General features: G+C 36.6%; 1 pseudogene; it reads right to left on the bottom strand.

Moving 5' to 3' along the window:
- Positions 1–7,591: 7,591 nt before the first annotated feature.
- LOC121241899 lies at positions 7,592–9,573 on the bottom strand (annotated as a pseudogene).
- Positions 9,574–10,891: the final 1,318 nt, after the last annotated feature.

The following is a 10,891-nucleotide window of genomic DNA, read 5'->3' as shown; positions in this document are numbered from 1 at the left end:
AATAATTATGCTATTGAATATTGAAATTGACTAAATTAATTAGTAGTTGGAAAACTAAAATTTGAAGAATGGTTTATCTAAATTAAACTGAAGAAAAGAACATTAAAATTAAGATTTTAAAAATAATATGAATAGATCTAGAGCGTTTGACTTCACTAGCAAATCCCACACAGTTTATTCTTTCTTGTTATAAAATCCCTTAACTATTCAATATTTTTTCTCGAACAATATAAAAAATATCTCCAACTAATAACTCCATATCTTTATGTGAATTTAATTAATTAGAGACTCATTAAGTTCTTTGGATTGTTCTTGAAAATCACACTTGTCACGGTAAAGCATCTCTGCTTTCGCTCAACTAATGTTGTTTAATCCTAGAGCTTTAATTACAAATCACGTCTCGGTCTTATTGCAATCCAAAAGATCAAATAATAGTTAGTTAGAAAATTGTAAGCATTAAGAACAAGGAATAAACACTCAATCGTGAAAATATTTGAAAATAAAATAATTTTGAATATAAATTATGTTCAATGCTAGGCTACATCAAAACTCTAGGAAATAGAATTAGTTCATAATGAAATTAAAAAGAAAAAGAATAAAATTGGTGTTCTTCATTGAAGTCGGTCGATGAAACATGCGACTCTTACCTCTACCCTCCAGCTCCACCTTCTCAAAAGAACACTTAAAGAATAAATTATGGAACTCTAAACTCAGACTCAGACTAAAACTAAAACTAAGATTAAGAACTAAGACTCCCTATTCATCCCACAAGATGGGATTAAATAGATGTCAAAACTTAAATCTGGAAACAAAATAAATGTAGTTACAATCTAGCCTAAAAGTCTGGAAAATAGTTTCTAAAAATAGATGTTAACATAAAAGGAAATTATACCAAGAATATCGGAAGTATCTAAAATGGAAGATTCAGTGATATGCGACTTGAATTGTAAAGTTTGGGAGGATTTAGTGGTCAGCAGATTGATTGCGCAATTCGAAAGGATTCCACCGAGTAGATGCCATGTGCGCTTTATATAACTGGCGTGGAGGTCACAAATGAATAGGCATGGAGGTTACAAAGACCACACGGCTCTTTTCTCTCACCTACCGAGTGGAAAGAATCCCGACTAGGATGAAAGACTCCTCTCGCCTTTTCAAGTTATTGCCCACGATATCGTTTAGGTTGGTTTCTTAAGTTGGTCATTTAGACTATTCATTCAATCTAACCACCTAGAGCCTTGTCGCCAAGCCTTTGCGCCTTCAGGTCACACTTTCTGGTCGCAAGTCTCCTCACCTACTGAGAGGTAAGTCTTCTCACCTTTGGATGAGAGAAATCTCTTTCTTGTCCACGAGACAAGGCTCCTCACCTAAATCTCATCAGCTCTCTTTAAATCTCGCTACCTCTCATCGGTCTGGATCCGTAGTCTCTTCTTTTGTACCAAAATGCTCTCATTTTGTACTAAATCTTCTCATTCCTTCAAATCTAAGAAAATAAATAAAAATATGTAGAAATAAAATAAAATCAATAGTATTGAAGGGAAAATGACACTTTTCATAAATAAAAAAGTAATAAAAATCATATAAAAATAACATTTATCACATGTCAAGTTTCAAGTTCAGTTTACGTTTCACTTTAAGTCATGTCAATATATGCCATGTTACATGTCAAATTATTTTATACTTGCTTGTGACTTTGATTATGCATTCATGCCTTTACTGTCATGTATACATCATTAACTTGTGTGGAAGTTCTCTGTTAACTTGTTGAAATTTGTATTCAAATCTCATCGTACTAGTCTCAACTACCATTCCGAATGATAGGAGATGTGTCATGTTGTGGAGAGGGAACAGAGCTTGGTCGATTGGAGGAGGTTGATTAGGCAGTGTCAATGCGACATGGAGCTTGTCGCCTCTTAGTTAGATTTTTGGACGGTATTATGGCATCGTTGGTTGAGTTACGCTAGTTACTCGACGAACTAGCCCAGTAGTTATATTTTTGGTGTTGTAATTATGGAGTTCAGTCTCCCATACTTTTGAGATTACAATCTTCTGAGACTCGTATTATAATCATAAATGTTTATTCTTTCAGTATATATGGTTCATGTTTTAAGTACTTGGAATTTATTTAGTTAGTACATAGTATGCTCAAAGAAAAAAAAATATCTGTTGTGAATGTTGCTTATTGCTAGATGCATGTTAGGAACATTGCATCTTTATCTGTCATGAACGGGGGCGGGTAACGGCCTTGTGTTGCATATCCCGATGCTTCAAATACCCGTCCAATCCCGAGCGAAATATGGAGGCATCACATCCATGGCTTGTGAAGAACGCCCACCCTTGCAATAACCATCCATTAAAGCAGTGAAAGCATACATATTTGGTTCATTCTCTTTGCTCTCCATCCCTTCAAGCAGTCCAACAGCTTCATCCAAATTTCCAGATTGGCACAATCCATGAATCAAAGAAGTACAGGTCACAACACTGGGCAAACGACCCTTTTGTTTCCATCTCTTTGAATAACTCCTTTGCTTTTCCAATCTTTCCTAATTGACGCAACCCATTAGTTAGGTCGATCGGTACCATATACACATTAATCTGGAGTACAACCACGATTGGGCATGTCTCGAAATATCCAAAAAATAGCTCAAGGAGAGAGAGAGAGAGAGGGCTTAAGAGCGACTAAGGGGTAGAGAGAGCTTGAGAGCAATGTTGACACAGGCTTTATATGCTATATTTACATCCATTGTAACAGTATTAGAAAGTTGATGGGTTGTCTCACTGGATGGTGTAAAACTGATATATTATCACCGCATCCGATTTTAAGATTTCCCCTTTTTCTTTTGCTTCGTCGAAATGGTTTTCTTCTTTAATATCTTTTTGGTTGAATCTCCGAAAGTCTTTTAATTTTTTGGAATTGTTTTACTATTTGTGGCAAATTTCACCATATCGAATTTGCAAGGACTAAAACCTGTCTATAATAACTTTTGCTTAATTTTTTAATGTTTTTTTTTTTTGTCACGTGAGAATATTTCTGTCGACCAAATTTCGATTAATTGCGACGACAAGCTACAGCCGCAAATGGTCAACAGTTTTATAATCACCAAATTTTGGTCGTTAAAGTTGCATCAAACATGTGGCACCCAATTTTGCGGAAATTGCTTATATCTGATGAAAAATGGATATTAGTTGAAGGAGTAGAAATATAATCTTCCATAATGATAAAAGAAAATCCATTAAAGCTATATATGATGTATGGCTGCCTATAAATTTTTCTTTCCGTACAAAACTATGATCCATTCCTCGAGGAAACATACGAAACTATGATCCCCGGCCTACGATGCAATCTGGATGACTATCCAATAAACTAATTATTTGTCTAAAAACGAGATTTAGGCTAAGAAAACTTGGACAATGATCTTAACATGAGAACATATGTACAATATTATATAAAATGTTAATGTAATTATTCTCCCTTGGAGTTTTCTCAGGTTCCAAACAGATGTGATTTTTTTTATTAGATCTACTGTTATTATTGGCCTTAAGGTTAAAAGTTTAGCAAAATTACTATCAAACAGTCTTAAGACTTTTAGATCAATGGTTGGGTCTTTAAGAATTGGTATCAGAGTAAAAACCATATTACGGTTCAAGTCGCGAAGGGAGCGACCTATAGGCTGAATTAAAATCATGTCTTAGTACTTTGTATGAGTATAGTGTTAAGTCATTGAATATTGATAGATAAATGAAGTCACCAAAAGAGAAATGACTATCACCGAGTCAGTGTTGATAGAGTGGGCCGCCGTGGACGTCGAATTCGGAAGCATGGTGGAATATTATGATCCTAAAGGTTAAGGATTTAGCCAAATTAGTATCCAACAATCCTAGAGCTTTTGGATCAATAGTTGAGTCTGTGATACCACATATTTACGTGTATTTTGATTGAGTAATTATTGCATTTATTAAGATTATGGATTTTCTTCTTTTAAATTTTAGATGATTTACGTGATATTATTTTAATATTTTTAACTACTAATTTAATGTGTTTTTTGTTATTAATTATTGTTCATTATTTAAATTGCTCCTTATTTTAAATTAGTTTATTGTTGGATTTAATTATTTTATTTTCAATTAATCACTACGTTTAAATTATTTTATATAACTTGCTGTTTTGAAATTTTTTTCGTTGAAACATTTTTGTGATCTAAGATGTGAGGATTGAATCTCATTTCTTTCTCTCACTTTTTCTTTTTCCTCTTTTTATTTTCTTCTTCTTTTCTTTTTCTCTTCATTTTTTTTTCTCCTCTCTTGCTCTTCTCCCGAGCACGACTTCTCCCTCTCTTCCCCGTTCGTGTGTAGTCCTCCACAGCGCCGTCGTGCGCCACCCATTGCTATCACCACCCCTCCCAACCGTCTCCCCACCAACCGGCGACCTCACCCTACAGTTTCCTACTCCTCTCGTGTAGCCGTGAGCCCCCATTCACGGCTTCAAGGCGCGACACCCATTGTGCTCGCGCACCGCCATCGTTCCGCCATTGGCCACCACCTCTTCACCACGGTGCACGTGTGGGGATGGTGGTATAGTCCCGCTTGTGATTCCCACCTACGGTGCATGTGATTGGGATGGTGGAAGAGTCTTGCCTATGATTCCCGCCAATGGTGTTCTGATAAGTACCTCTTGTGTGAAAAGGAATTGTAGGGATGGTGGTATAGTCCCGCCTACGATTTCTGTCAATGGTGCATGCTGTAGGGATGGTGGTAGAGTTCTACCTGTGATTCTTGCCTACAGTGTCCAATAAATGATTACGTTATCAGTTTATGATTTAATGGTTACGAGCACATTTTCTGGAAAAATGACAGATATTATTCATAGCGTGTTTTTGGTCAAATGGAGTTTTTGATATGCGTTGGAAAATAATCATTTTCAGAGAAAATGAGGTTTTTGTGTCACATTTGTGTTTCTTCATGTACTCATGTTTGTTGGCTGCATTAATGCATTTTTATCTCTTGGGTTGCAAGGTATTCGACACCCTGCGGTATCGTTTTATGGTATTGCATATTTTGATGCAGATGTGGACGAAGAGCCTGAGGATTCGACTCCACTAGAGAAGTGATTTGGGATCACTTTCCCGTGTATTGAGATTTGTCTCCCACTTTATGGCTATGTATTTGGTTGTATTATATTTATATTACATAATTGTATAACTTTTTATAGGCAATTTATTTTGGATATCTGTAATTAAATTTCTGGTACTTAGTTGGCGGACTTTTAATTAACTACTGTGACTTTTGTTGTGCATTTCTTGCATGTTGCACACACTTGAACACTTATCATTGGGATGCGTGACCCGTGTTGTTATAATCTTGACATCACGATTCTCGAGTTTCTATACATGGGAGTCGGGGGCGTCACAGAGTCTTTAACATCTACATATTGCATGCATAAGATAAGGATCACTTGAACACACACATAGTTAAGCAATATGTATCCTAGTTGTTCACACAAATTATTTAATATCTAGTGCTCAAATTACACATGATATAATTCAACAAGAAGGCGCCAGAGTGAGATGGACTTCAAGTGGTGTCGCTTTTATTGAGGTAAGTCCAATGTCAGCTTTCTCAACCATATTTACCGGTTCAGCTAATCGGGTTGAAATGTCAAATGCATTGGTCGTTTGGGAGGGAATAATTCACTATAACATGTTTGTTTTACAATCTCACATCCTCAATATACAATGGAAATCAAAATCAATCTTCCAGTGGAGAAGCTATCATTGGAGCTCGAGTTGCGAGGTTAAAAAAGCTGGAGAAGATGTTGAAGTAGCATTCTATCCCCAACGTCATCTGGCCCACTCCCTTTATCCTCAACCCCTTGCCTTTTTTAGGTCACATCCTCTCTCTTTTATGTTACATCTCATCTTTTTCCTCCTGACAAATTTTGCTTCTCAACCTTTTGTCCCCTCAGTCCTTCTCTCTTTCTTTCCTCCTAATGAATCATTCCATCTTCGACTATGCTTGAAGACCCATTGTGGGCTTGAGATATTTTATCCCCTCTAAGGATAAGTATTAAGATGATGATAATAATGATGGAGAAGAGAATTACAAAACGTGGTGCAATGTAACGTGCGGCTACACAAATAATCTTCGCCCTTAGGGGTGGGCAGCGAGGCCTTGTACCCTGCTATCCTGCTCCGCCCATGCGGGGGCGGGGGACTAGATGACCCCAGCGGGGTCCCACCCCTCACTCCGTTCCACATATATAAAACATATTTTTTTATATATTTTTATATATAAATAAATATATTGTATATAGATATATACAATTTATTAAAGATTTGAAATTATATTCAAGTTATTGCATTGCCTTGGACTCCTAAGCCAACCTTTATATAGGAGGCCAAAGCAATATAATTTCTCCCCCTGTCACTGGTGGGGTTGGACCGCACTCATTAATAATTGCATGTGTTTTTTTTTTTTTTTTTTCTCTCTTATCAAATGATAAAATTCTTAACCAAGAAAGATGTATGAAGAATGACAATGTTTGCCCTCCTCCTAAATGTTCTTCTGGCCCGTTTGAATTCAGAGGTGAATTAAGATGAATTGAGATAGTTTGTGAATAGTAGAATAAAATATTATTTTTTAATATTATTATTATTTTAAAATTTGAAAAAGTTGAATTGTTTATTATATTTATATTATAAATTTAAAAAAGTTGTAATAATGAGATGAAATAAATTGAAGTGAATTTCAAATCCAAACAGGACCTAAGTAATCGGACGGTTAGAAAATGGGTCTTCATTATTTGAGTTGGTTTTCCACGAAGAGGGACTATAATTTGGGAAAGTATTATATAGTTGAATGATGTGACATTAACTGCATCAATCTTTCGACTATTAATGTCAATGAGCGGAAGATGATCGATCTATGAGTACTATTAATGTCACATGATGTCAATGATCATGTTAATGTCGCATCATAACTTGTTTTAGGCAATAGTCATTATTTGCCACAACAGTATAATCACCGAAAAACATTGTTTTGGTTGTTAAGGTTCCATCAAACATGTGGCATGCAATGTTGCGAAAATTGCTTATTTATGATGAAAAATGGGTATTCGAGGCTAATACGCATGACAGAAATATAAATTTTCCCTTATCATAAAAAGAAATTCCATTAAAAGCTATGATATATGGCTGTCTATAAATTTCGATTTCCGTACAAGTCTGTATGGTGTATTTCTAGGTTTTCTTTTTGCTAATTAAGATATATATTATTCATTCCTCAAGGAAACATATAATATAAGAAGTTATGATCCCCTCCGATGCAATTTGGATGACTATCCAATAAACTAATTATTTGTTTAAAATATGAGATTTATGCCAAGAAAATTTAGACAGTGATCTTAACATGTGAACACGAACAATATTATGTATAAAGTGAACATAATTATTCTTCTTTGGAGTTTTCTCAAGTTCCAAACAGACATGTTTTGTTTTTTAGATCGACATATTGCATAAGAGATATATATATATATATATATATATATATATATATGCATCACTAGAACACACTCCTAGTTAAATAATATGTATCCTAGTTGTTCACACATAAATTATTTAATATCAGGGATACTCGAAGTACTACACATGATCATATACTTGAGCAAGAAGGCGCGGAGTGAGATGAATTTCGAGTGGTGTTGCTTTAGCCGTGGAAAGTCCAGCTTTCTCAACCATATCTACTGGTTCAGCTGATGGGGTTGAAATGTCAAAAGCATGCAAGAATGTAGCAAGTGTGAGTTGAATCAGTTGTAATCCAAGCGAGATTCCAGGGCAAACTCTTCTACCAGTGCCAAATGGTATAAATTCAAAATTCTGACCCCTAACGTTGAAATCTTTATGGGTAGTAAGGAATCGTTCTGGAAGAAATTCTGTTGGATCCAGCCACACATGTGGGTCTCGATGGATCTTTGATAGATTAACAAGAAGACCGCGTGTGCCTGCTGGGACATGGTAACCAGCCAAAGTACAATCTTCAGTGGACACGTGCGGCACAGAAAGTGGGACTGCAGGGTATAAGCGCATTGTTTCTTTGATGACAGCTTGGAGATAGACTAGGTCTTTCATGTCTGAATCCTTCACTTGTCTCTCCTTACCAACCTGGAGGTCCAGTTCTTGTTGGACTTTCTTTAGAGCCTCCCGATTGTTAAGAAGTAGAGAGAGAGCCCATGTCAAGGTCACAGTTGTTGTATCTGTGCCCCTAAGATAAGGGTGTACAAAAGTGGCAAAGTGTCAAGCTCATATGTACATACGAAACTAGCAATGTGCTGAAACATTGAGGAGAGAGGAGAAATGACACTTACAAGTGCTAAATCAATTACTAATCCTATTAATGTTATTTTCTTCTCACGAGGTCCATTTTCTATATATGATGAATACATAATATATACGAGCAAGTTATATAACCTTGAACTGATCCTCGGAATGCCAATGCATATGATACTCTAGACATGACTAGTGGATAATTGATTAATCATCTTGGTTAACCAAATAATAATTAATGATCGTACCAGGCAAGTAGCTTTGATGATTGTATCAGCATCAAAATTGGAAACATCTGTGTTATCTATGACAATGGATAGCATCACATCCATGAAGTCTTGGTGTCCATTCTTCACCTCACTTGAGTGGCTTCTTTGTTTATGTTCTTCTTGCAAACCTTTAAGCACGTGATCTATTTCTCTTGCGATTTTCTTCATGGCCCTCTCGTCCCCAGCCAAGCCCATCCACCTTAGATGGAAGTGCATCCGAGACCACAAACTCTCCGGCGAACATGAGGAAATCTGTCAATGCCTTCCGGCACTGGAGATCATTTCCTTCATGATCCTCATCCTCGGTGGCAGCCCAAGCAAATCGCTTCCCTACAACCATCCTAAACACGTACAGTGTTTAGCATGATGTTGCCGAACCATCTCTTCATCTCTACCAACATGAGCTTTTTGTTATTGACCAAGAGTTTATATGTTTCTTTTACAGCTGTTTTTACCTCTGACTCTCCAATGTGTTCGAACATCTCAAGGCGTTGATTTGAAAAGAATTCAAGTGTGGTTATTTTTCGAACATGGCGCCAGTAGGGACCATAAGGGCTCAAACCGAATAGAGCATAGTTATAGCCATGAGTTCACTTGCCACAAATTTTGGACGGTTTGCAAAGACTCTGTCTTTCGTTGTAAAACACTCTTTGGCTATCTCTGAATTACTGATCACTATAGCTTTATGCACGCCCAACCTGATGGTGAAGATTGGTCCATACCTGTCAGCCATATTACCCAAGGTTATATCGGCAGGTTTTGACCTTGCTAATAGGTGGAGGTGTGGCCAATCATAGGCCATGCACCACCAGCTTCTGGTGGAAGTGTGCTTTGAGGTGTAGCTTTTTGGGCTGTCCTCTTCCATAAGAGAAAGAGAAGCAAGCAGGCAAAGATGCTGGCCATGATATAAGTCATATTAAAGGTACTTGAATGATAGTGAAAGAGCATATATAATTTGGTTTTTGATCGTGGATAGAGGTTGCGATGAGAAGGACCCGCGCGCGCTATATATATATATATATATATACTAGTAAAGGGCAAACACGTGCATTGCACGTGTGCCCAATTGTGAAAATATAAAAAATATTTTTAAAAATAACATTTATAAAATCAAAAAATATGTAATAATAAAAAATAGCTTAATATATATAATTATAAAATGTAATAGTTTTGTTTATATTTTAAGATTTTCATTTATTATAAAAATAATCACATATATTATGTGCAGAATATCTATGATTATAACATAAGATTTTGCACGAACATATTTATAATTACACAATTTCTTATTGTAGATAAAAGAGTGACTATTGAAGCTAATGCATTATCATCTTAATTACAAATAAAAAGCAAGAGCTACCCCATAATTACATATGAATTTCTTATATAATTTATCACATAAGTGTATTTTATTGGGCTCTTAGTTAAATATCCTACTATTTCCGTGGGCTTTCAAGTGGTTTGTAGTATATTAATTTATGTGGGCCTAGCTGGTGAGTTGGGGGTTTGAGTGTATTTTATTGGGCTAAGTTTATGTGAATTAAGCCCAGCATGTGTGCAACCGAAAACCCTACATTTTCATCTCTCTTTCTTTTTTTGAATGTGCTACACGACATCTTCTTATTCTTCCTTCAATTCTCAATTCTTTTTTTCCTTCCTACTGCCAAGACCGCCCACCTGCTTCAATCCAACCAACGCCACCGACTGATTCTTCTTCCTTGGTTGCCACCGCAGTCACACCTCTCGGTAGGCCACCCCGAACTCATCCACTCTCATTTCCGTCTCTCTGCTTCTCTCACCACGTCTTCTCTCTCTCTCTCTCTCTCTCAGAGGCTCCGTAGCCGTCGACCCCAGCCTCGCTGCCATCAATATCCACCCAGGTTCACCGTCGCCTCCAGCCCTTCTCAGTTTGTATAATATTAGATACCCTTTGTTGTATTTCTTCAGTCAATCAGTGTAAACCGTGTCTAATAAGTTGGAGATATTCCTTCTAATGGGCTAGCTTTGATCTCAGAGGAATGAATATTTGAGAGTTCAGCTCATGTGTTATTTGGTCTTGGCTGTAAATCATTTAGGTCAATAACATAAACGACACATATGTGAAGCCCAACCCAGACCCAAAACGTTGCCGTTTTCATAAGGAAAAAACCTTAACTCTACGACCAACCCTATAAATACATCCTTATGAATTTGCCTTTCTCATTCCACCACCTTCCAGATTCTTCTACCCCCTGTCTCTCTCACTCACACGCACACCTTTCTTCCTCTCATTTTCTCGTCTATTTCGTTTTCATCTGCATTTTTTCT

Source organism: Juglans microcarpa x Juglans regia, chromosome 8D (assembly GCF_004785595.1).
Source record: "Juglans microcarpa x Juglans regia isolate MS1-56 chromosome 8D, Jm3101_v1.0, whole genome shotgun sequence".
Classification (NCBI taxonomy): domain Eukaryota; kingdom Viridiplantae; phylum Streptophyta; class Magnoliopsida; order Fagales; family Juglandaceae; genus Juglans; species Juglans microcarpa x Juglans regia.
The sequence above is the reverse complement of the archived record's forward strand: the minus strand, read 5'-3'. Positions and strand labels throughout refer to the sequence as shown.